The following is a 24,841-nucleotide window of genomic DNA, read 5'->3' on the forward strand; positions in this document are numbered from 1 at the left end:
CTGCCGACACCCCTAGTCTCCAGACTGGAAGAGAACCAATGCCTGTTGTCCAAGGCTGCCCGGTGTAAGGCACTTTGTTCCAGCTGCCCCAGGGCACTCAGCCACCACCCTGGCCCCAACTCAAAGGCAACCTCTTCTCAGAAGGCCTTCCTGTATCTTCAGAAAACTCAAGTCATGCTGCAAGTGTAGCCTTTCCAAAATGAATTTCAACCATGCTTTTTATTTCCCTGACTTCCCCACCAGACAGTGAACCCCATGAGGACAGCCTGAGGTCCCACACATCTCTGAATCCCCAACTCTCAGCCAGAGGGTGAGTGGGAAGAAATGAAGCCACCCAGCACAGCCTGGCCCCACTGCGGCCGTCGGTGCAGCCCCTGGATCTCTTGGTCCCTCCTGCGTTCCTCCTGTCTTGGCCCCATGCTCTGTCCCTCCACCTTCAATGGATGGGGTCCTCCAGCTTTGCTCTGGAATTTATCAGGCACTGGATGGTACACAATGAGGAATTCATTAGCTGGGCTCGTCCTGCTTTCGCCATGTGGACAGCTTCTTCCATGCTTCCCTTGCAGACTGAGGACTGCCTATTCCAGCATCGCCAACTAAGGACACCTTGTGTTCAGATCTTGCTCTGCTGCCCCTGCCACCTAGAGGACCTCCTCGCTCATCGCCGATGCCTGGCTGGGGGACAATCTTCCTAAGATGCTCCATTTCATTCATTTTGTAATGCAAACCTCTCCACTCAACTGTTTCTGCTCCTGTTTAAACAGTTTGCACATCTCCTCCGTTCTTATCATAGCAACCAGAAGCTGTTGCAGTTCCCTGTTTCTGCTTAATTTTGAAATGCAGTTGATGTCAAAGTCTGTGTGTGTATGAATGAATCCATGTTGCTGCAATACAGTGCCGTGGGTGAGGGTGTAATTTAGCAACATCTGGAAGCAGCTCCCTGAGATTTCTGTTCCCAGATCTCAGATGCAGGATTTCTCAGTCACAAGGAGGAGACAGAGCCAGGCAGCTGCTCACGCTTCCTTCTTCTATCTCACTGTTCCACCCTCGGCCATCGGTGAGGACACGAGGAAGCCACCAGGAGTGCCTATGACTCACTTCCCTGTGATAGTGTTTTCTGAAGAAATCACAAGCCACCTAATGTGACCTCCTCCCCAAACAAGCATCTCTGCCGTCTATGGAAGGTCCTTTTTAGGACGCTCAGGGAGCTGTTTCCAGACATTGCTAAATGATACCTAACCCATGGTATCATATTGCAACAACATGGATTCATTTCTGTGCACACAGATGTTGACGTCCAGTGCACATCCACCACATGGCGTTCTACTGGACCTTCTGGGACACTCTAGTACTGCCCAGTGAGGGAAATGTTCTCTCTGGTCTAGCAGCCACTGGCAGATTGAGCACATAAGGAACTGAATTTAATTTCATGTCATTTTAGTTCATTTACATTTGAATGTGGCTAGCAGCTACTGTATCGGACAGTTCAGTCCTCGAGTACTTCTGCTAGGAAATACACGATAAAGTGAGCTAACAGCTTCCTTCCTACTGCAAACATACAGAAATGCAGAAGTCCTAACTACAAAAAATATTTTCTAAAACCAAGCAAAACTCAAAGCAAGAAAGAAAATCCTTCTGTGCCAGACCACAGGGGAAATGCAGTCAGGGTACGCAGCTGAGGGTTGGGGACCGCAGGGGCAGGCACACGAATTATGGATAAACCTTGGGACTGAGCCTGCAGGAAGGGGAGGAGCCCAGGAGGCTTGAGAGAGAGCTGGTTGTATGGGATTCCATGCGTCCTCGTTCCTCCCCTCTGAACTGCATGCACTCTGGGCCTCCCGTGTCCATCAGTACCTTCCAAATATATTTCTCTCCATGGAAGCGTAAAGTTTTGCATATAAAATCTCTATTGGGAGATTTTTAAATTATTGTCCTTTGGCTAGATTTTCCAACTCTATAATTTCAATTAGCTTTTGCTTTTAATAAGATCTTTTGGTTTTTAACAACACCCTTCTCATTTTATGAATTTCACCTCTTTATCTCTTGGATGATTCTCATTGTGCTTGCGCTAAAGCCTTGTTAGGACACTCCATCATTTCTAGTTCTTCGGGGCTGAACTCTCTACATGCTGTGCCAGCAGCCCCTCACTATGGTGCCTTTTCCTTGTGCTTTATACATTCTTTTATTGGCTCATTTCCCTTGAAGTTGTCCTCACTTGTAGTCCTGCCAGTTCCCTAGAATGTGAAGGTGTTTCTATGGGACAGAAGTGTAGAAGTATTTCATGTGTTCATTAGTGATATTGCTTGGATGTCTGTCCCCTTCAAATCTCACATTGAAATGTCATCCCCATTGTTGGAGGTGGGCCTGATGGGAGGTGTTTGGGTCCTGGGGGCAGATTCCCTCATGAATGGCTTGCTGCCCTCCCCTGGGTGATTAGTGAGTTCTCATTCTATCATTTCACATGAGAACTCGTTTTTTAAAGAGCCCGGCACCTCCTCTCTCTCCCTTCCTCCCTCTTTTGCCATGTGACACCACTGCTCCTCCTTCACCTTCTGCCTTGAGTAAAAGTTTCCTGAGGCCTCACCAGAAGCCAAGCAGAGGCTAGTGCCATGCCTGTACAGCCTGCAGAGCTGTGAGCCAAATAAAGCTCTTTTCCTTATAAATTACCCAGTCTCGGGTATTCCTTTATAGCAATGCAAAACGGACTAATACACTGGTTTTAAATCCACTTGGGCCCTAATTTCTACTTTCAGAGTTTTCCACCATAGCACTGTGTAGATTTAGAGTCCACACAGTCTGGGCTTGGAGTTCTCACTACCTGGGAGAAACCGTTTCTGCCCAAGGCAGCTTGTTTCCTGTCTGTTTCCTAAGGTTCGGGGAAAGTTGTACTATTTCCTCTCATAAATCAGATCAATCCTTCCCTGCTCTAAGCTTTTTGCAGAGAGCCCACATCTATCTCTCTTTTAAATATTGGACCCTCCAATCTTCACTCAAGACCTAATGCAGTCATTGACACACAGCCTTAAGTCACAAGTCTGTTCTAGCACTCCCGAGGCACAGGGCTTCATTTCCCCATTGCTAACCCACATGTTCTCTTGTACTGTCTAGCACCTGAGATTTCCCAGGACTGCTTCTAAATCTGCTATTTACTTTTTTTTTTTTTTTAAAAGCTTTGTTTATTAAATAGTACATAATTAAATATTAAAATTTAAATGTTGGAAAATTATTTTAATATTAAATTAATAAAGAAAAAGAACTTGTCTTTTTTGTTGTTTTAACACATTTATGTATTGTGTTTGGAGCAGAAAAGGAATTTCTCACATAGCTCATTTCACTGTTTTTCCAACTATCTATTGTGGCTGCCTAAGAAACCACCACAAAACTTAGTGGCTTATACCACTAACAAACTTTGCCCTTGCTTACATATCCATAATTTGGGCAGGACCCAGCAAGGATAGCTCACGTCTGTTCCATGTAGTCACTAAGGGCAGCCTGATGGGGCTAGAGAACCCACTTCCAGGACAGCTCAGTCCGTGCTGGAGCTCAGTGGGTACTGTCAGCTGGGGCCTCAGCTCTTCTCCATAAGGGGTCCCTCTGCGTGGTTGATTGTACTTCCTCACAACATGGTTGCTTGGTGCCAAAAGCCAGTATTCCAAGACACAAGAAGTGACAGATTCCAGCCTCTTAAGGACTGTGACTGAAAACCAGCATAGTGTGGTGGCTGCTGTATTTTAGTGTCAGGTATCATAGAGGTCGCCCAGATTTAAGGGGAGGGGGGCATAAATTGTTCCTCTAAATGGGAGGACTAGCAAAAGACTTGCAGCCATCTTTAATCTACCATATCATAGTAGTGGAGGTCTCCAATCTTCTTTTCTTTCAAGCTCTAGATTTTTAAAACACTTATCACTGGAAATTGCCAACCTAAATAACAAACAGAGAAAGGCTCTCTAAAATAAAATGATATTTCTTCAGGAATTGGGCATTGCAATGAGAATACGCATTCCATAGTAAGCGATGCACATATTCAGAAAAGTAAAGGAAGGCAAAGCTTTCTAAGGAAAAAATGAGGAGGATTGTATAATTGTTCTGAGATCGTTATCCTTGGCTAAAAGAGTAATGACAAGGGTGAGACCAGTCTAAGACTGAACACGCAGTTGCTAGGCAGATGTCTTGAAGAAGCATGTTTTGTGTAAGGTTGCAATGGCCTTTGTGCAAGGTTGGGTGTTTCTCAGTCTTTTGTGATAGTTTGTGTTATCCGGCATTTATGGGTGAGAACCCTCCCTGCATGGCCTTCCCCAGCTCTATCTGTCAGGGTTTCTTTAAACGCAAGTGACTTCATTTTTACTCTGACAACTTTCACAAAATGTATCTGAGTATGCCCACAATCCAAGATTCCTCTACATTCCAATTTCTCTTTTTCCTTTTCAAAATAAGGTATTCAGCATAGTTACGATGGGAGCCTACCACTTTACCTAAAATCAGCAAACTTAAAGCAATTTGCCTGATGATCAATTACCTAATTCCCAGCTAACTTAAACGTCAACATATTTTATAGCCTGTTTGTATGCACCACTAAATCTTATGTTTTTTCCCCTTTTGGTGGGAAGGGGGTTGTACTTTGAGATATTTTAAGAACACATTTCACTTATTCTTCCAAAAGGCATGTCAGAAAAATTGCACTTCTGATAAGCATTTATTAAGTGCAAAGAGGGTTAGACCTGCTTTGTATCCTTACCTGTGTCTTTTTAAATTAATTTTGATATATTTTTTTTTGAGATGGAGTCTCACTCTGTCGCCCAGGCTGGAGTGCAGTGGCACAATCTCGACTCACTACCACCTCTGCCTCCTGGGTTCAAGCAATTCTCCTGCCTCAGCCTCCTGAGTGGCTGGGATTACAGGCACGTGACACCACACCTGGCTAATTTTTTGTATTTTTAGTAGAGACAGGGTTTCACCATGTTAGCCAGGATGGTCTTGATCTCCTGACCTCGTGATCTGACCATCTCAGCCTCCCAAAATGCTGGGATTACAGGCGTGAGACACTGTGCCCGGCCCAATTTTGAATTTTTAAAGGGCTTCTTGATCCACTCCCTGAAGCCTGATCAGTCAGCACCGTGGATAGCACATGCCGTGTGTATTAGTAGGGCCCGGTGGTCAACAGCCCAGTAATCCCAGGAGTCCCAGGCACCCCCAGGAGCTGTTGCTGGACTTGAATTTTTGTCCTAGAATTTGCCCTTAGCAATCAAGCTTCTCATAGAAAGTCACGCTACCACCCAAATGGATGCTTGGAGATAGGAAGGATGCCAGAGTTGCCAGGGCCAAGCACAAGGGCTAACAGAGACGAGCAGGTGCATTAGTAGAGTTGGGATAATCCAATAAATGTCAAAAACCAAAAAATTTTAATCCACATCAACTGACTGTTAGCAAATTAATTACTAAGGAAAATGATTTTAAAGCTTTTGGAAACTGAGCCAGATGGGGATGTGAGACACGGTCATGGTCAGCGTGGAAGCTGACTGTGTGGATGGGTTCCTTTGTTCTTTCATTGCATGAGTCTCTGTCGTGTAATCTCTGTTCAGTGATGACATCATCCGGCTTTGAAGTCCACAGCCCCAGGTTTGGACACAGCACCACCCATGACACACGATGGAATTGTGAACAGATCCTTACCCTCCTGAGCCTTAGGTAATAACAGGGCTCCTTGAAAATGTTGTTGTTAGAATTAAATAAGCTAATGCTTGTAAAGGCTTAGCCATTTACAAGTATGTCCTCACCTCCCAGACAGGGTGGCGGCCGGGCAGAGGTGCTCCTCACCTCCCAGACGGGGCGGCCGGGCAGAGGCACTCCTCACTTCCCAGACAGGGCGGCCGGGCAGAGGCGCTCCTCACATGCCAGACGATGGGTGGCCAGGCAGAGACGCTCCTCACTTCCTAGACGGGGTTTACAAGCCATTTACAAGTATGTCTGTGCCAGGACATAGTAAGAAATGAATAAATGCTCCATGCTATTTTTGTTTTCTCTGACCTATCTCTCTCAATAGGTTATAAATCCTCAGTGGAGAGGGTATGTGAGAACTTGGTCACCTCTAACTTCCTTGCCATATTCCAAAGACTGGAAGGAGCAAAGCTTAAGACAATTGCCTTAGGAATAGCAACATGGGTTATAAAACCTTTCTTTCAATGACCATATTTTTATATTGTCAGAATTTCCTTCTGGTTCTTTTTTTAAGCCACCTGTTCATTTTCTTCATAATGTCCTACTTTTGTCTATGCACTCTATTTCTTTGACTCACTGAAAAACTTAAACATACTCATTTTAACATCTTCACATTGCTCTGTCATCTGCAGTTCTGGAATGCCAGTTCTTTTGTGTGCTGAGTGTTCTCTGTATTTTCTTACTCTAAGTGCATATTTCATGAGAACTGGTTTTCATAGGCGTTCTGAGCACCATTGGTGGTGAAAATCTCCCTGTGCAGTGATTTTGCATTTGCATCTGTTAGAGCCAAGTTGGTCTGCTTTCTCACTTCAGGGTTTTTTTGACACAAACATGGACCCTATGCATCACAGAATTGGCATTCCAAAATCAGTGACCCATGGCAGGGAGCAGGTTCCCATTTGGTGGTCCCATTCCCTGAAGTTTCAGACCCCATATTTATGCAGGAAACTCCATTCCAGATCTCCCCAGTCCTGGGGCCAAGAGCTGCAGGTCAGCCTTGTATCTACTGCTGACATTGCACTTAAACTCCCACTCTTGCCTCTGGTTTTGAGCCCCATCTTCTGGTATCTGAGGCTTTCCCTTGCTTTAAAGTTCTACTATGGCTGGGCACCATGGCTCATGCCTGTAATCCCAACACTTTAGGAAGCCGAGGTGGGTGGACCACGAGGTCAGGAGTTCAAGACCAGCCTGGCCAACATGGTGAAACCCCATCTGTACTAAAAATACAAAAATTAGCCAGGTGTGGTGGTGTGTGCCTGTAATCCCAGCTACTTAGGAGGGTGAGGCAGGAGAATCGCTTGAACCCGGGAGGCTGCAGTCAGCCGAGATTGCGCCACTGCACTCCAGCCTGGGTGACAGAGCGAGACTCCATCTCAAAATAAATAAATAAAGTTCTACTACGTATTTACAATGTTTTGTTATATTATGTCCATCATTTCTGCATGTTTGATGCAAGGGGAAGCATCCTATGTCAATTCATTTGGCTTATTGACTATAATTTATAAGAAATATATCTGATGCATTTAGCTGGTAAGAGTGCTAACAAAACTAGCAATGGCCATTTGATGCATGCATCACCCTCGTGTTTGAAGCTCCTTTGTTGGCTATTATATAGATTAGTCCTCACAACTGTTCTGTGGGTTAGATATTCTTATCCCCATTTTATACATAAAGAATTATGGTTCATGGAATAGAATCAGAACTCAGAATGAACACTTGCTTGCTTTTCAAAAAGGAAAGGGCATAATTGGCTCTGTTCCATCCACAACTGTAGAGAAGCTTCTGGAACTCAGGGCTTCCAGGAAGACCAGCAATAGTGAGATGCAGGCTACTTATGCAGCTTACAAAATACAGGATGGGGTTAAAGATGGCAGGCAGTGAGCAAGCATGGCAGAGACAAATGCAATTGTGCCACGTCTTTTGTGAGCCCACTCAGTTAAATAGTCTTTAGGGAAATCTGAGGGTTTCTGTGTCTAAGGTAAGGCCTGCTAAGAACAACTTGAGGCTGTTATAAACCAAGGAAGTGACACTGCTTAGAAAGCATCACTGCCAGTCCCAAGTAAAGCATTCAGGAGTGGAGGGAAAAGGAGAGAGTGTGGCTTTTTGAAGGAAGATGTCCATCACGGCATTATTTATAACAGAACTACAGCAATGCGGACAACATCCCAGGCCCCCCATGCCAGGACTCTGAGGACCACAAGGCTGCAAGGATATGTCTCCATCATGGAAGAGCCTCCTGGCCCCTTATGGGGCAGAATGCAGTGGGCTCAGGACCTTGGCAGACACACTCAGGGCAACAGGCAGTAGCCCAATCCCCCCTCTCCCCTGCCACCAAATAGGCACATGGCCAATCTCTGCAGTAATTTAAAACAATCACTGAAGACACTGGCAAAATGGAGAAAAGGCTTATGGTGAGGGGAAATGATAGGCTCAAATGGAAACCAGCCCAATTGCCCTGCAGAACTAATGTTTATGTTTTGTTTTGTTTTTTAATAAACCTAGAAATTGCCCCTTAGGTCTTAAAACTTGAGAAATTTACACGTGTCCTATCTGAGTTCCTTTCTCAAGAAACCAACCCTCAGGCCTCCCAGAGAGAATCAAGGAAATGAAACTCACAAAATCACCACAGCCAGACAATGAGACTCCAGACCCCTCACCCATGATGATTTCCTTACCCTCTCTCATTCCTGTTTTTCTGCACATAGTTAGATTTCTTCCCTGCTATATAAATCCCTGGTTTTAGTTGATCAGGGAGATGGATTTGAGGCTTATCTCCCATCTCTTCATCTGCAGCACTGGATTAAAGCCTTCTTCCTCGGCAATACCTGTTGTCTCAGTGATTGGCTTCCTGCGTGGTGAGCAGCCGAACCGAAACCTGACCCCTGGCATTTCAGTAACAAAATGGATCATATACCAATTACAACTGTGTAAAATTTGCTTATTTACCAAGCTGTATGAGAAAACGGAAAAGTCCCCCAGCCAGGACAGAGCTGGACAGAGGCAGCCTGCGTCACTCATCTAGACAATGCCCCTGAAAGACCAGACATCCTGGGTCACCAACAGGTGAGGGCTGAGTGGTGTGATAGTGACTCAGGGCAGGCTGTTTTTGAGGCCTCTCCAGAGTCTCCTGGGAGCTGAGAGACCTAGAATCTGTCAGGCTCCCAGTGTGAGTCCCGTGCTGTCCTCCAGTGAGCCAAGAAGCTGGCCCTGCAAGATGCCTTCCCAATTCGTATCATTCCATGCACGCCCCTTGTCCTCAAGCTCTAAGCAGACTGACATTTCTTTTTAAAAAAAAAAGTTAGAGTGCTTTATCCTCTGAGACCTTTTCCTCCCTGGGGGAAGGCTGCCCTTTTCTCTGTGTTCCTATAACCCCCTGATTGCACCCTGAATCCCAGGTAATTGATGAGTCTATTGTCTTGCAACACCAGCACCCAGAAAGCAGAACATAAACCCCAGCCCAGAGCTGGCAGAAACAAGGGGATACCCAGCCAGGCGGAGGCATATCCCACCACTGCCATCACCAACAATTAGTAGTGATAACCATGATAATAGGTGCTCTGTTTTGAGTCCCAGCTCTGTGACCACTGTTCCAGGAGGCTGGCATGCATTATTTCACTTAAGTTTCATGATGATATCACTAGGTGAATGTTACAATCCAAAATTATAATAGCAAGGAAACAAACTCAGAGGGGTCAGTAACTTGTCCAAAGGCACTCAGGTAGGAAGAGGCAGAGGTAAGAACTGATGCCTGGTGGCTATGATGGCAGGGCCAGGCCCTGTGCTCCATGTGGTGAGGGCTCTGTAACAGGGACCAGGTGGAAATAATCCCTTTTCTCTGTGCAGTTGGGGTCAGGAAGCCCCAAGGCCCAAGACAGAGCCCAGCTCTAGTCACGCTTAAGGATGGAGCAGTGAAGGGGTTGGGTCTCACACAAGGCAGGGGGCTGAGAGCAGGTACGGGGGCTTAGTGGAGTCCATGGTGAATCAAGGCAGGACTAAAACCCACCCATGGGGTCGGGTCAAGTTAGGGGCCTACAGAGACCTCACAAGCAGGGTTAGGTGAAAGAGACCCAGCCAGAACTGGCAAGTGGCCACCCCACACCCCGCCCTGGCTGTCATGGCCACACCCTGGCAGGTGGGGAGGGAGGGGACACCTACCTACCACTGTCACCAGAATCTCAGGTTCACATGCAGAACCATCACTGTTCAGACCATGAGCAAAAGTGAGTGAGGACACATCCAGAGCCCCTGACTATCCCCAGCCAAATGGAAACCTCCCTTGGTCCCGGACCAGCTGGGCCAGCCCACAGGGGTTACACGTCACCAGCAGCTGGGATGTGGCTAGTGCAGGCAGGGACATGTGGGAGCCCCTATGGCAAGGACAGCATCCACTCTGGTTCTTTTTGTACCCCCTGAGTCAGAGCTGAGGCTGGTAGAGAGAGGGTGTCACTGAATGTCTGATGGGCAGGTGGGTGGGTGGATGAATGAATGAGTGGATGAATTATTTAATGAATGAATGAATGAATGAATGAATGAATGGCTTCCCAACAGATAATGCCAAGCGACCCCAACCAGAGCTTAACCAATAAGCAAGTGAGCCAAGGGATGAATTCACTTCCCCTCACCCCGCCCCTGCCTTCTCCGGGTCTGGCCTGGGACATGGCTAGGTGGCTTCTCCATGGCAGGCCCCCAGTAGAAGCAGCCGTTCAGTGAGGCCAGAGAGGTCATATAGGCACATCTCCCTGGCTCTCCCTCTCTCCCTGCTTCCCCGTGTGCGCCTCACTGCCGCCCACTGGGGCTGGACCCTCTCATAAAACAGCACATCAGGGTTCTGCCTCGGGATCCACTTTCTAGAGAAGTCAGGCTGAGGCCGACAATACCTCTGCAGGAACACAAGACTGTGAGCTCCGTGCTGGCAGGGGCTGCATCCCAGCTGTGGAGAGCCTCCTAGTACCCAACAGGGAGCAAGTCCATGCCTGGCAAGTGCTGGAGCAGGCTGGGCAGCATCCACAGCAGGAAAGTGTCAGGTGGGAAGCCACAGACAGCACAGGGTGGGAAAGAAAAGGGCAGGAAGCCCCTGTATCCCATGGATTAACTGTGGTAGCTGCTATAATTATCTCCATTTCATAAAGGCGGCTTGGAAGGGTTAGCCTTGGTCAAAGGTCACAGTTAGTGAGACAGCAACCAAGCTGCAACCCTGGCCGTGCCTGTCTGCCTGCCTGTCCACCTATCCTCCTGTCCTCCTGTTCACCTGCCCTCCTGTCTGCCTGTCCACCTGTTCACCTGTCCTCCTGTCCACCTGTTTTCCTGTCCACCTGTCCTCCTTTCTGCCTGCCCTCCTGTCCACTTGTCTGCCTGTCCTTCTATCCACCTATCCTCCTGACCGCCCATCCTCCTGTCTGCCTGTCCACCTGTCCTCCTGTTCACCTGCCCCCCTGTCTCTCTGTCCACCTGTCCTCCTGTCCACCTGTCTGCCTGTTTTCCTGTCCACCTGTCCTCCTGTTTGCCTGCCCTCCCGTACACTTGTCTGCCTGTCCGCCTGTCCTTCTGTCCACCTATCCTCCTGACCGTCTGTCCTCCTGTCTGCCTGTCCACCTGTCCACTTGTCTGCCTGTCTACCTGTCCTTCTGTCCACCTATCCTCCTGACCTCCTGTCCTCCTGTCTGCTTGTCCACCTATCCACCTGTTCTTCTGTCCGCCTGTCTGCTTGCACATCCCACACTTTCAGCCATGACATCTCACCAGGCGCCTTGCCTGCTCTCTTCTGATTGGCTGGCATTGCCCACAAGGTGGGGCTTCTTGGTTCTGCGCACCTTCTCTCAGCTCCCCCAGTGGGGTGGCAGTGAAGTCAGCTGGAGGAGGAGAGCCTGGATGCAGGGGTGGTGGCCACAGGCAGCATTTGTGGGGCAGATGGTTACTGAGACCCACTGGCAAATGACAGTCGAAGACACACGAGAGGAGCCTCCACACGGAGTGTGGAACCGGCCTGTGTTCCAGGCACATCTTAGAAGGCCAACCACACAGGCCCCATGGCCATTGGCAGGTGTTTGTGCATCACGGCCCCTTTGGTGGGGAGGAAACAGGGCCAAGAAACAGAACACATGGAGTCAATAACACAGCAGGGCTGCACCAACAAGGGGCCTAGCCAGGCAGGCAGCCTCGGCTGCAGGAAAATGAATCGTTTTAGCAGAGCAAACAGGCCCCCAGAGCTCCTTGGCAGGACGAGGGATGTGAGGGCGGGATAGGCCCTCACTCCCACCCCCGAAGTGTTCTTTGGGTCACATTGATCCTGACTGCCGGAGACAGTGTGCTGTTGATTCTGAAAGGAACACAACATTCTCAGCCAAAATCACAGGCAATAAAGACAACAGTGGAGTAAGCTGATGCCTCACCTGCATACGCAAAAAATAACATCCAAGCCCCAGAATTGCAGGGAGGCGGGGGAGAGAGCCCAGGCAGTGCTCAGAGGCAGTGCTTCCAGAACGCCGCCTCCGCTCCTGGAGCTATGCCCCCGGGGAAGAACGGGACCCTGAATTCAGCTCAAATCAGAAAGGAGCTCTCCAGACAGAACAGGTGGGACAAGTGGACGAAAACTCCAGCGATGCCCAGCGAGGAGGAAGGCACTTATCAGAGCTTCCAACTCTAGAGCTGAGATTGGCAAACCATGACCTGCCCAGCACACACAGCCCATGAGCTAAGAGTGGTGTTCACATCTTTACAGGGTTGGAAAGAGAAGATGGAAAATGAGAACGATAGAAAGAGGGAGAGAGACAGGAAAAAGGCGAGGGAGAAGGAGGAGGAGAGAAAGAAGAGACGAAGCCCAAATGTGGCCTGCAAAGCCTGTCTAGCCATGTACAAAACAAAAACACAAAGGTTTCTGTCTGTGATGCGGAAGGTAAGATGAAGCCAGAAACGGGTGCTGTCGAAGTCAGCAGTTTACAGGATAGAGAGCAAGAAAGGTTGGGAATATTGAAGCGAGGGGCTCACTCTCAAGTCCAGGAGCTCCAGAGAGGCCGGCGAGCCCCTTGTGGAGTGTGGGAAGAGAGTGGGATGAGGTGCTTGGAAGCCCTGTTTCTCCATTCCACTGGGAAATGCTTGGGGGCTGTCCACATCCAGCTGTAGACACAAACTCTAGAGGTGATGCCTCCCAGCAGAACCTCCTGTCTTGATGGAAATGAGCCAAATCTACCCAATATGGCGGACACAAGCCCCACGTGGATACCAAGCACCCGAAAGGCGGCTCATGCACCTGAGAAACTGAATTTTATTTTCATTTCATTTTCACTCATTTAATCTCTACGAGCTATGCGTGGCTGGAGGCTCCTGTATGGGAAAGCGCCACGCAGAGCCAGCTTGCCCAGACTTTGAAGTCCAGTTGTGACATGTCACTGTGGCCTTAGACATACTGGCTCGCCTCACTGTGCCTCAGTTTCCCCTTCTGTAGAATGGAGATAGTAACAGCGCCTGCCCAGGGTTGCTCTGAAGACATGAGGGTCACTTCCCATGGACCACTCAGGGCAGGCGGCACTTGGGGCACTCTGCGGCGCCACACGCTGTCCCTGCCCTCGGCTCAGAGATGCAAGGGTCAAACTAACAAGCAAGCCAGGTCCTTGTCCTCAGGTAACTCCACAGTCTAGCAGAGGAAATGGATGCCAATCAGATCACCGGGCAAACAAATGTCAAATCGTGACCGAGGCAGGGGCACTGGGAAGGACATGAGGATTGGCGAAGTCTGGGAGGGAGAGGCGCTGGGAAGGATACGGGGATTGGCCAAGTCAGGGAGGGAGAAGCAGGCACGCCTGAGGTAGCAGTGCTTGGGTGGAGCCAGGAGGAGTTGCAGACAAAGGAGAAAGGGAAAATTATTCAGCAGAACCACAGCAGGTGCAAAGGCTCTGTGGTGGGAGGGACCGTGACCGGCACAGGGAAGGCTGCCTGAGGGCAGATCACATGGAGTGGGGTGGGTTGGAGGCCAGAGATGGGGCTACAGTTACACCCTGCAGGGTCTCAGGGCCATGACAGGGTGTTTTCCTTCATCCTAAGTGTGGTGGGAAGACACTGAGAGGTCTCTCAACCCCAGCACGCTTTTTATTGATGTGCTGGGAGTCCCTTCTCCTGGTGGACAGCATTAGGGTCTGTTCTTGTCCCTTCCCCAAACTGCACCTCTGCTCTTGACCACCAAGGCTGAGAACACACAGAGAGCACAGAGGGCCGACACCCAGCAGGAGCCCCCAGTCACAGCCTTGTCCATCCTCCCCACACCCCTTGGACCGCTGTGGACCCAGCATCTCCGAGCACTGCTCTCCTCCTGCACCTGGGGCTCGGACTGAAGGTTCTTCTGAGCATGGCGTGAAGGAAATTGAGGACCACCAGAGCAGAGGAGACCCCACAGGGAGATGTGCACAGGCCCCTGCATGCCCAGCCAGTGCCAAGGCACCTAGGGCCCTACCTCATTCACCTGAACGATGCCTGCTCTGCCCCCAGCTCGGCTGCCATCCCCCACCTGGCTCAGGTGGTCTCCTCCACGCTGCCTCTCCCAGCATCTCTGGCTCTGCAGTGCATCTCTGGGCTCTGAAAACAGAACTGAAGGGTTAATGACATGGAGTCCCCAGAGCCAGGAATCCAGAGTAACTGCACCCATTGAGCTGCCGCCCACCTCCCAGAAGCTCCCCCTGGGCCCTTGGCACGAGCAGAGGGTTGGGAGCAGCAGTGAGAGCAGTGAGGACCCGGAACTGCACGCTGGCTACTGAAGCTGTGACTGGCCCAGAGCACTCAGGGAGGGACCCTGTGGCTGCTGCAGGGCACCCATGCAGGGACCCAGGCCAAGACCATGCAGAGGAGTGCGGCCATGGGCCTGCCCCAGCGGAGGCTTGCTCTGGAGTCCTCCCTTGAAGATGGTGGTCTACGGGCCACCTCAGCGCCTTCACTCCCACCCTGGCGCCAGCAGCCCACATGGTGCAATGCACTGTGCCAACCTAAGTGCCCTTGGAAAGGCCTCTGCTGGGTCAAAACCAGCCTCACACTCAGGCCGTGTCTGTGCATATGAGTGTGTGCTTAAGGAGTGGACACCGTATGTGCATTATGTTTGGGGTGTGATATGGTTTGGCTCTGCGGCCCCACCCAAATCTCATCTCAAATTGTAATCCCTATGTATCGGGGGATGGGCTTGATGGGAGGTGATTGAATCCTGGGGGCAGACTTCCCCCTTGCTGGGAGTTCTCACAAGATCTGACAGTTTAAAAGTGTTTGGCAGTTGCCCCTCACACTCTCTTGCTGCCATGAAAGACGTGCCTTGCTTCCCCTCTGCCTTCCACTGTGGTTGTAAGTTTCCCGAGGCTTCCCCAGCCAAGGGGAACTGCGAGTCAATTAACTCTCCTTCCTTTATAAACCACCCAGTCTCACGTGTTTCTTTAGAGCTGTGTGAAAATGGACTAATGCAGCGTGCATGTGAGTGTGTGTATTGGCTTGGTTTGGATTAAGGGAGGAAATGTAAGGAAATCTATTCAGAAAATGTTTCTAAACATTCTTGTCACCTGGTGCCCCTGGTCATCACAGTCCTCTTAAAAGTCACTGTAGGTAAAAAGTTCCTCCCCATGAATAGTCGTTTAATGTTATCGAATAAGAAGGGAGACACTGGGAGCCTGCTGGGCTGGGGCCAGCATAGAGCAGCTTGCTGGCAAGCCTGTGAGTGCTGAGAGCACCACACACAAGTGCCCACCACACCGCAGCCCAGCTCCCGGCGCCAGCCACCTGCACTCGAAGCCACCTGCTGCAGTAAGACTTACAGTGATTATCCTAGCACTCTGGAGGCCGGAAGTCTAAGGAGTTTCCCTGGGCCAAAATCAAGGTGTGGGCAGAGCTGCTTCCTTCTGAAGGCTTCGGGGAGAATTGGTTCCGATGAGGTTTTCTTGCTTCTGGAGGCTGCGGCCTTCCTTGCCTGGGGGCCCCTTCCATTTTCAAAACCAGCACCCAGCAGGTTTAGTCTCTCTCACCCCTCCCTCCTGTGAAAACGCTTGTGATTACGTTGGACCCACCCAGATAATCCAGGAGAACCTCCCACTCGAGGCCAGCTGATGAGTAACCTGATTCCACCTGTGACCTCAACTCCCTGTAAGCCGTGTAACCGAACATGCTCACAGGTTCTAGGGATCAGGACAGGGCTGTCTTGGGGGTTGTTACTCTACTGCCCGCACCAACATTCACCCCTCCCTATCGAGACATTTCTCTTTTGCACCCAGTAGCCTTAAAAAATGGCTGAAGAGCAGAGCTTTGAATCTTGATGATCTTCTAGGCCTCTCAGCACCTGCTACATACACTGAGCTCAGCGATCCCCTCAAAATCTTCCATCTAATCCAACAGGCCCATGCTGCACACACACACAGGCGGGGCCCCAGCAGGTACAGCTGGAGAAGAAAACAGCCCACCTGCCTCTGGGGGGCCATGAGCCAGAGCCCTGGGTGTGAACCATGCTCAGGATCCCTATACCATGGGCAAAGGCCGCCACCCTATGCCCCGCTTGTCTGTCTTCAGAGTGGTGGTGACAACCATGTGTGCCAGGCCAAGCTGTCAAAAGCATCAGGTGAGAACACACCCACAGGCTGCTGGGCCAGACATCGGTTTTGGAAATGTTTCTATTTCCGTATAGTTTATGAATCTGGTTGGGAAGGGCCTTTGGGTGGTCGAGTTCTGGTCCAGGGCGGTGGAAGAAGAGGTGAGCACCAGCCTTTGCAGCCTCCCCAGTTCATCCTCCCTATGCCCGATGAGGCTCAGAGAGGTTGGGTTGCTGCCTCCAACCACCCAGGCCACAGGTGGAGACTTGGATTGGAAAGAGCGCTGCTTCCCTCCAGCATGCAGACACTGCTGGGTGAGGAGATGAGAGCTTGCAGGAGCTCCAGGGTCCCGGGGCTGAAGGGTCTTTTTTCTTGTTCCTGGGATGCACTCTAGTTACAGAAGTGATGTTGTCAGCCTTTGCCCCACGCTCCCTCATCACCTACTGGCTGGATTCCCGGGGACTTTGTCTGTGAAATAGAATCACACCGCACTTATTTGGATGAGCCGAAAGGTACAGCCAGACTGTGATGTGATTAATGCCTTAATCTACAGACTCCAGACTGGGAGCTGGAAGCCTTCACCCAGAGAGGGCTCTGCCTGAGGATGCTGGGAGCCTTCTGCAAGACTGAAATCCTGGGATCAGAGCTTCAGGCCAGGCTCCGTCTCATAGGAGATATTTTGGACACCTAAATCCCAGCTACATCCCAATGTCCCCAAAATAACCACCAGCTAGCACTTCTGAAAGTGCTGGCTGTTCTGTTTCCAATCAAACTGCCGCCATCTGACAGCTGGCCTGGAGGAGGCGGCTGCGGGAGCGTTCCGGGTCTCGTGGATCCAGGTCCACTTGCCACAAATCCCTGGATGCCTTTGAGCCCCATTTTCCACATCAGATGTGTAATGACCCCAATGGTACAATGGGGTTTCTGACAATTGAATTAAATAAAATAGTCAAGACCTTTTTGAACAGCTTTGCCATTTAAACCTTCCAATGAATGATGCACTGTGATGGGGGAAGGGAAGGTGGGGCTGCCAGGAGCACCCACCCACCTCTGAAGGCCAGGCTTGCCCTGGTCCGTCTGGGCACCAGCTGCCCCCTGACCTGGGATGTTTGTTTTCTCCCCTACCCACCCCCCGCCTCCACTGGGCAGCTTTCAAGATAAGCCTCAGCCCTCAACTGCAAATTCACCTCCTTGGGGAATCTGCCTTGACTCCCTGGCCAACAGATGCTGCGTCCCTTCTCTGTGTTAATATCTGCAATTCAGGGCCAGGCTCATGCCTGTGATCCCAGGACTTTGGAAGGCTTAGGCAGGAGGATTGCTTGAGCCCAGGAATTTGAGATCACCTGGGTAACATAGAGACCCCATCTCTAAAAAAAAGAAAAAATAATCTGCAATTCATCCATCATATCTTACTCCATAATTTCTTATTCTGTTCATTCTCTGTGTTCTCTCCTCTGCTAGGTATGTCCCACCCCTCACCTGTCTTCACCTCCCTCTCTCCTCCCATCCTCGTCCCCCTTCTCCCCTTCTAATCTCTGTTTCTCTTTCTCTCTCTTGCCATCTCTCTCTGTTTCTCTATTTCTCTCTCCACACACACACACACACAACACACACACAACACACACACACACACACACACACAGCACTGGGCTTTGCATGGACAGCTTAAGAGGCTGACACAGCTCCAGTTACCCCTTCCCCAGGACTCACCCAGCTTCCCTTACCCCCAGTCCTGTGGGCACTTCCCATGTGGTAGCATGGAATATCAAAACAATGAGTACTCAAGGGTTGAGACTAAATAAAATTAACTGTTGCAACTGCTCCCATCAGGGGCGCTCCTGAGTGAAACTGAGTTTTGTCTTCCTGTGAATGTCTTCAGGTGCAGAACACACAATGACCACTAGTGGGGGTGTAGAGTCACCACCAGCATCTGTTCTGGGGCACCCACAGTATTATCCACCATTGCTATTGTACATCAGGGCAAATATGGCACAGTGAAGAAGGAAAATAATACCTTAAATAATACCTGAGTATTAGTATAGTAGCATACCTAAGTATACTATATAGTAGTATACAGTAGTAGGAGCATACCTAAGGTATTATTTGAGTATTTTTGAGCACATGGACACATAAGCAACGTCCTGGGGACCGCTGGGGTCAGCCGACCAGACTCAGAAAGTTGCTGCCCTAAAGAGAGGGTTGGTTTCTCTACTTTCACACGGGCCCTCTCCAGTTCATTTCCCCCTGGAAATACGCCACAGGCTTCGTATCCGGGGAGAATAAAGTGCCACAGCACTGTGTCCAGGCAGCTCTCATGCCTTCCCGCCCCAGCATCCTGTCACCACTGTACTCGTCTCTCTCCAACACCAGACACTGGTGTTCCTTCAGCCCCTTCGGCATGCTGCGTTTGCTCCAGGGGAAGACCCTTGCCCTGCTATTCTCTAACCGAGCATGCTTTGCCCTCAGACTTTTCCCCATTTGGCTCCTCCTTCCACATAGAAGCCTTTCCTGCCCTTGCATGTTCCTCCCACCCAGTCTCATTACCTGATTTTGTTGTCTTTGCAGCTCTTGTCGCCATGAGAACTTTAGCATTGGTTTGTAAGCATGTTGACTTTCCGTCTGTCCACTAAAATATAAGGTCCATGAGGGCAGGGATTCCTTCTCTCCAGATAATTCCTGAATCCCCAGTGCTGCAAACTTCGGGAGACCCTATTTGGTCCTCAGCAGACTTCTATGTTGTCATCATTAGCCAAGACGTAGGCTGGAGGTGGGGAGCCGAGTGGAGGGGAAGGGACAATGTGCCACCATCCCCTCATCCCTCCCTTCTTCCTGCTGACACCTGAGTGGGAGTGGTCGGGCCAGTCCAAGCAGATCTTACAGCCTAGGGGATGTGGAGCCCAGGGCATGGGAAGCAGGATGCTGGAAGTTCTGGCCAGTGGCAATAGTTTAAATAGTTCAAAGTGAAGGTGCAAGTTAAGTCAGGATTTCCTCTTCTGGTAAGGACAGACTAGGCAATTATGACCAGTTCTCCAACTGAACACAATTAAAATATCTAGGCAAAAATATCTTCTTAAAAATTGTTACAGAACTAATAAGATAGTGAAAAATGTACAGGCCAGAATCACAGGAAAATGGGGCCAAGCCTTCCCATGTGTGGCTGCTTTACTCCTGGGGGCACTGTGCTGATGCCATGGGGATCAATAGAGAGGCCAAAATACAGCAGTGCTTTCACAGCCATGTGGGGTCCCAGACAACAGGGAAGGCCCCAGTGAGGCCCCCTCATTTTAGTTGAGACACCAAAGGGCTGAATGTGAGGAGTGGTGAGGGACTAGAGCAGACAAACCTTCCCAGGAAATGGAAGTGACATCTTATCATCTCAACACCTGGGGTTGAGTTGAGATGATTTAGACCTCAAGTGCTAAAAAGCAATGGAAAGAAATGTAAGTCATCTCTGAAAGAAGATAGTATCATTGTAAGGCTTAATTTAGTCTTCCAAACAACTTTTAAAACACAACATCAGGCACAATAACCATGCATACATGGAGTCAAAACGATATGAATGAAACCAGCAGAAACAACAGACAATAGAAGTAATCACAGGGACTCTAGCTATTGGAGTCATCAACACATACTTCTAAATAACTATGTTTATAATGTTCAAGGAGATAAAGGAAAAATTAGAAATTTCAGTACATAAATGAAAATTCCTTTTTTAAGTGGAAACTGTAATACTGAAAAATCAAATTAGCAAAATAAAATTAAGTGGATGGATTTAAAAGCAGATTAGACATAGCTGAAGAGAAAATCAATGAAATAGAAAGTCAAAATAAAATGTCTGGAATAAAAAAAATAGAGCTACAACATGACGGAAAACATAGAAGAATGGGTATGAAATAGAACATAAGGAACAGGTTTAAGATCCTTGTAATTGCAGTCCCAAAAGGAGCTGGGAGACTAGGTAGGTCAGAAAGAAAATTTGAAAAGTTAATGGCTGAGAAATTTTTAAAGCTGATGAAAGACTTCAAGTACAGAAGCAAGGAATCTTATAACCCCTATCAAAATGCAAACAAATAAATAAATAAAAGAAAATCCTCACCAAGCTATATCAGAGCAAAACTGCTGATAACCATAAGCAAAGAGGATTTTTTTTTTAATTAGAGAAAAAGACACATTACCTTCAAAGAGCAACTATTAAAATAACAGCTACTTCTCAACAGCAACAATAAAAACTAAAACACAATGAATGATATCAAGTGCTGAAAAGGAAATAAGTGCCAACCAAGAATGTTATATCCAGTGAAAATATTCTTTTAAAATTAAGGTTAAATAAAAAGAATTTTCATACAAACAAAACAAAGAATTTATCACCAATAGATCACACTAAAGGAAATACTAAAGATTGTTCTATAGGCAGAACAAAAATGATCTCAGGTGAAAGGTAAGAGATGCAAAATATATAAGGAACAAAAAGAGTTTGTGTGTGTGTGTGTGTGTGTGTGTGTGAAAATAATGCCTCATTGGGCTTAAAATAGAGAATTAAAATATACAACAGCAATGCTATACAAGAAGGAATGTGATAAATGGACCTTATGTGTTTTTAAGCCCTTAATTGTCCAGAAAGAGGGTAAAATAACAAAAAATACTAAACTTTAATAAGCCAAGAATGCTTATTGCAATATTCAGGGCAACCACTAAAAGAATATTCAAATAGTCTAAAACTTTGAAGTTAATGGTGGTAAATAATAAAATAGATAACCCATGAAATGCAATATGGGATAGAAAGCGAAAACAAAAAAGGGAAAATTGAGACAAATAGGAAACACTTCATATATTTAAACCCAAATGGTCATTCACGACATCAAGTCATTACATCAAATGCATAAGCACTCACCTCTCCAGTTAAATATGAAGACTGCTGCATTTAAAAAAAATAAAGAGTCAACTATACGCTGTTGACAAAAGACATATCTATGACATTGTGACAAAGGTAAAGGGAAAAACGCACACACATATATATAAAACGTAAACACCTACCAAAGTTGGTTTTTCTTTTAGCTGTGTAACTATGTTGATATTAGATAAAATACATTTTGGGGGCATAAAAAAGAACATTTCATAATAAAGTTTTCAATGCATCGAGAAGGTTTTAAAAATATAAATTTATGTGCACTAGTAACAGATGCTCAAAAATTTAAAACAAAAATTGATAGAACTACAAGGAGAGATAAACAAACCCACAGTCAATTGGGATACGTTAATACATGTCTTAGTAACTGAGAGAACAAGCAGAAAAATAAAATCAGTCAAGATAGAGGAAATCTGAAGAACATGAATAACAAAATGGAACTAAGAAATATATATAGAATACAGTACCTAACGAATAAACTCTATTTTCAGGAACTCACATCAAACACTTGCAAACTGCCTGACAAGTTGGAGCACCAACAAAGCCTTCACAGCTCTCAAAGGAAAGAAAAGATGACAAGTCTTTTCCACTATGACTGTTCTAGAAAATGAGAATCAACCATCCCACCTTTGGCAGAGCCTGGGAGGAAGCTGTGGCCACCCTAGGATGGGATGGGGAGAAATCCACCAAAGGCTGCATGTGGCCTGCAGGATCCCTGCAGAACTGCTGGGCACTCCAGATGCAGATGGTGCCTGCGCTCAGTCATAAGCTCTTCCCCGCCTGGGTGCCAGCAAGAAGGGCGGGGCCGAGGGGAGCCACCTCGATGGTGCAGCCCAGTGATGGACAGCTGGAGAGGACGAGCACAAAATGCAGTCGCCTCCCCAGGCCTCTGCGCACGAGAATCAAGAGTGCCCTTCCCATTCTCAAGACAAGGTAAGAAACCACTGACTGGGGAAAGGGGAGGAACGGAGGCCATCTGCCATTGGCTGAGGGGCAGGAAAATTCCTCGGCCCAGAATCCCACAAGGCAAAGATGTGATCCCCCCTCCTGGAGGAGACAAAGAAAACTTTCTCCTTCCTAAGACCTGTCACAGATACCAGGTAGAGTTAGCCTGCCACAGGGGAGGGGCCAGAGGGCCAGAATACGTCAAGGGCCTCACCCCAAGCTCTCTCCAGTGGTCAGCAGGGATGACCCAAGCAGAGGAACAGGGTGGTGGCAACCATACCTCTTTGGGGTCTCAGATTCAGGGCTATCTCCTTAGAGTTCTCTCTCCGAGCCCTCAAAATAGCCCTCGGTCCCCTGACTCCCTTCTGTCCCTACAATGACATGAAATCATTCTGACCATTCACCTGCTGCCCCTTTCCTGTCCGCAGCCTCCGCTGGAACAAGACCCAGAGTGCAAGGACTCACCTGGAGTCTCGTCTGTTCCGAGACAGGCTCTACAACCTCCTCACGAATGAAGGCCTGGGAACTGCCACTACCTATCATGAAAGGGCCAGTTATTAACTGCCTGCTGTTTGCCAGGCATTGGATTTGGCCCTTAACCCACACAAGGGCCCCATGAGATCAATATTTTTATTTGAATTTGTAGAAGAAGGAACTGGGGCTCAGGGGGGCTGGCACAGCTGCTGTGTGGAGAACTGAGCCCTGCACCTGGCCTCACCTCTGGCCCCGCAGACCTGCAGAAGCTCCCATGTTGCCCTGCCTCCCAGAGGAGAGGACCTGGGTGGGGCTCATCATTCATCGCACTAAGAGTCATCGCCGTGGCTCCCCAGGCTGGGCCTGCCACACACACCTTGGGCATGAGGGCGAGACAGCCCTGGGGAGTTCCCGGCCCAGGCCAGCCCCAGCACCCCCACCTCCTCACTGTGGTTCTGGGCCCGTTCCCAGCCTCACAGAGCGGCTGCTTCCTGAGAGAGCACACACAGCCCCTCGTGTTTCCACACCAAGGCCCCGCCCCAGTGCCCTTAAGAGCGCCCCCTCCTTGCACCCAGTCGGAGCCAGGGTGAGCGTTCACCGCCACTGCCTCTCCATCAGCCACGACAGACAGCCTCACTGGGATCCTAGCATTAGGCCACAATTAGCAGACCCGAGTTTATAATCCAAATAAACTCCTCTTTAATGAGAATACTTTTCCTTTCATTATTTTATGGGCAGCCAGTTAGAGCCGCTTAGTAAAAATTATTTAAAATAGCAATAAGGCTACTGTTGCCGGTGGGGGCTGATGAAGGCAGTGGGCCCTGAGCATCCTGTCAACGCTTTGAACTTGACGGGAAGATCCAGGCCACCTTGGGCAGCCCCCTGGGGTGCTGGGGAGGGTCTAAGGCCAAGGATGCCAGCAGAGGCGACCCAGTGAAAGGGGGGAGCCCAGGAACAACAGGGCCGGAAGCGCAGAGGACGGCCGACCCACCTTCTACCCCCACAGTCCAGCTGGGGAGAGAGGCTTGGGGAACGGAAGGGCCCCAGAGGTGACCACGTCAGAGCCAAGGCCTGGGAAAAGCAGGAGGAGGAGGAAGGGGACAGCGGCCTCTCCAGCGGCCTCGTTGGTGGTGACAGTGTCCTGTGGCAGGGCACTTCCTCACCCCAACTACAGTAGCAACGTAACGGCCCCAGCAGTCATGGGTGCTCACATTCAGGTACCCCTTCTCTGCACCAGGCGGGCTCTGAGCCCTTCATGCAACACCTCCTTTGATGCCTGCAACAACCCTTTGAGGTGCCAGGTGGTCTGAGCACTCCATGCAGCACCTCATTTGATGCAATAACCCTTTGAGGTGGGGAGTGAGAAGATTTCCCTCTCACAAAGGAGGAAATGAGGCACAGAGAAACATTAAAGTGGAACGTTAAATCCACCCCAAGGGCATGTTAAGGTGGAAGAGGGTCTCAGATCTCTACGTTCTGCCCTGCCTCAGTGTCCAGAGGACCCCAGGGACCCCAGAGAGACCACACCATCCACAGGGACAAGCCAGGCAAAGGGACGCTTGACCAAAGCTAGGAGTTTACGCCAAGTTTCACCTGATCTTCTGTGGAGCCTGCCCTTTACAGACTTGAGGTAGGATTGTGGGGGTTAGAGCTTCAGACACTCTTAACTCCCTCCTCCCAGCCCCATCTGCAGAAGCAGCGCCACGGCCAGAATCCAGAGAAGTGGGCTTGAAGTGGGAGCTTGGACAGTCCTGGGCAGGCAGTACCTTGAGGACCCAGGACAGGCAGGAACTCGGGCCCAAGTGGGAATGAGTTACTGCCCATGGAAGGGGAACCCAGGACCACTCTCGGCGGCCACTGCTTCCTCACTGGCCCCCCTTTCCTCAAGCCACGGAACCCTGGTTTGAAAGCAGCGCCTAGGCCAGGCATGGTGGCCCATGCCTATAATCCCATTTTGAGAGGCGGAGGCGGGTGGATCACTTGAGGTCAAGAGTTCAAGACCAGCCTGGCCAACATGGTGAAACCCCGTCTCTACTAAAAATACAAAAATTAGCCAGGCATGGTGGCTCATGCCTATAATCCCAGCTACTCAGGAGGCTAAGGCAGGAGAATCACTTGAACCCAGGAGGCGGAGGTTGCAGTGAGCCAAGACCATGCCACTGTACCCCAGCCTGGGCAACAGAGCGAGACACTGTCTCAAAAAAAGAAAAGAAAAAAAGAAATAAGGCAGTGCCCACTCTCAAAGTGCAGCCAGGAA

At 49.2% G+C, this 24,841-nt stretch overlaps 1 long non-coding RNA gene across 1 annotated transcript; it reads right to left on the minus strand.

The window, feature by feature from the left end:
- Positions 1-10,713: 10,713 nt before the first annotated feature.
- LOC107970280 (uncharacterized) lies at positions 10,714-24,516 on the minus strand. Its single transcript, XR_001712790.3, has 3 exons — positions 18,804-24,516; positions 15,495-16,727; positions 10,714-14,280 (listed from the first exon to the last, which is right to left on the minus strand). It is a non-coding gene; the product is annotated as an uncharacterized LOC107970280 (long non-coding RNA).
- Positions 24,517-24,841: the final 325 nt, after the last annotated feature.

The sequence above is a fragment of the Pan troglodytes genome, chromosome 23, assembly GCF_028858775.2.
Source record: "Pan troglodytes isolate AG18354 chromosome 23, NHGRI_mPanTro3-v2.0_pri, whole genome shotgun sequence".
NCBI lineage: Eukaryota > Metazoa > Chordata > Mammalia > Primates > Hominidae > Pan > Pan troglodytes.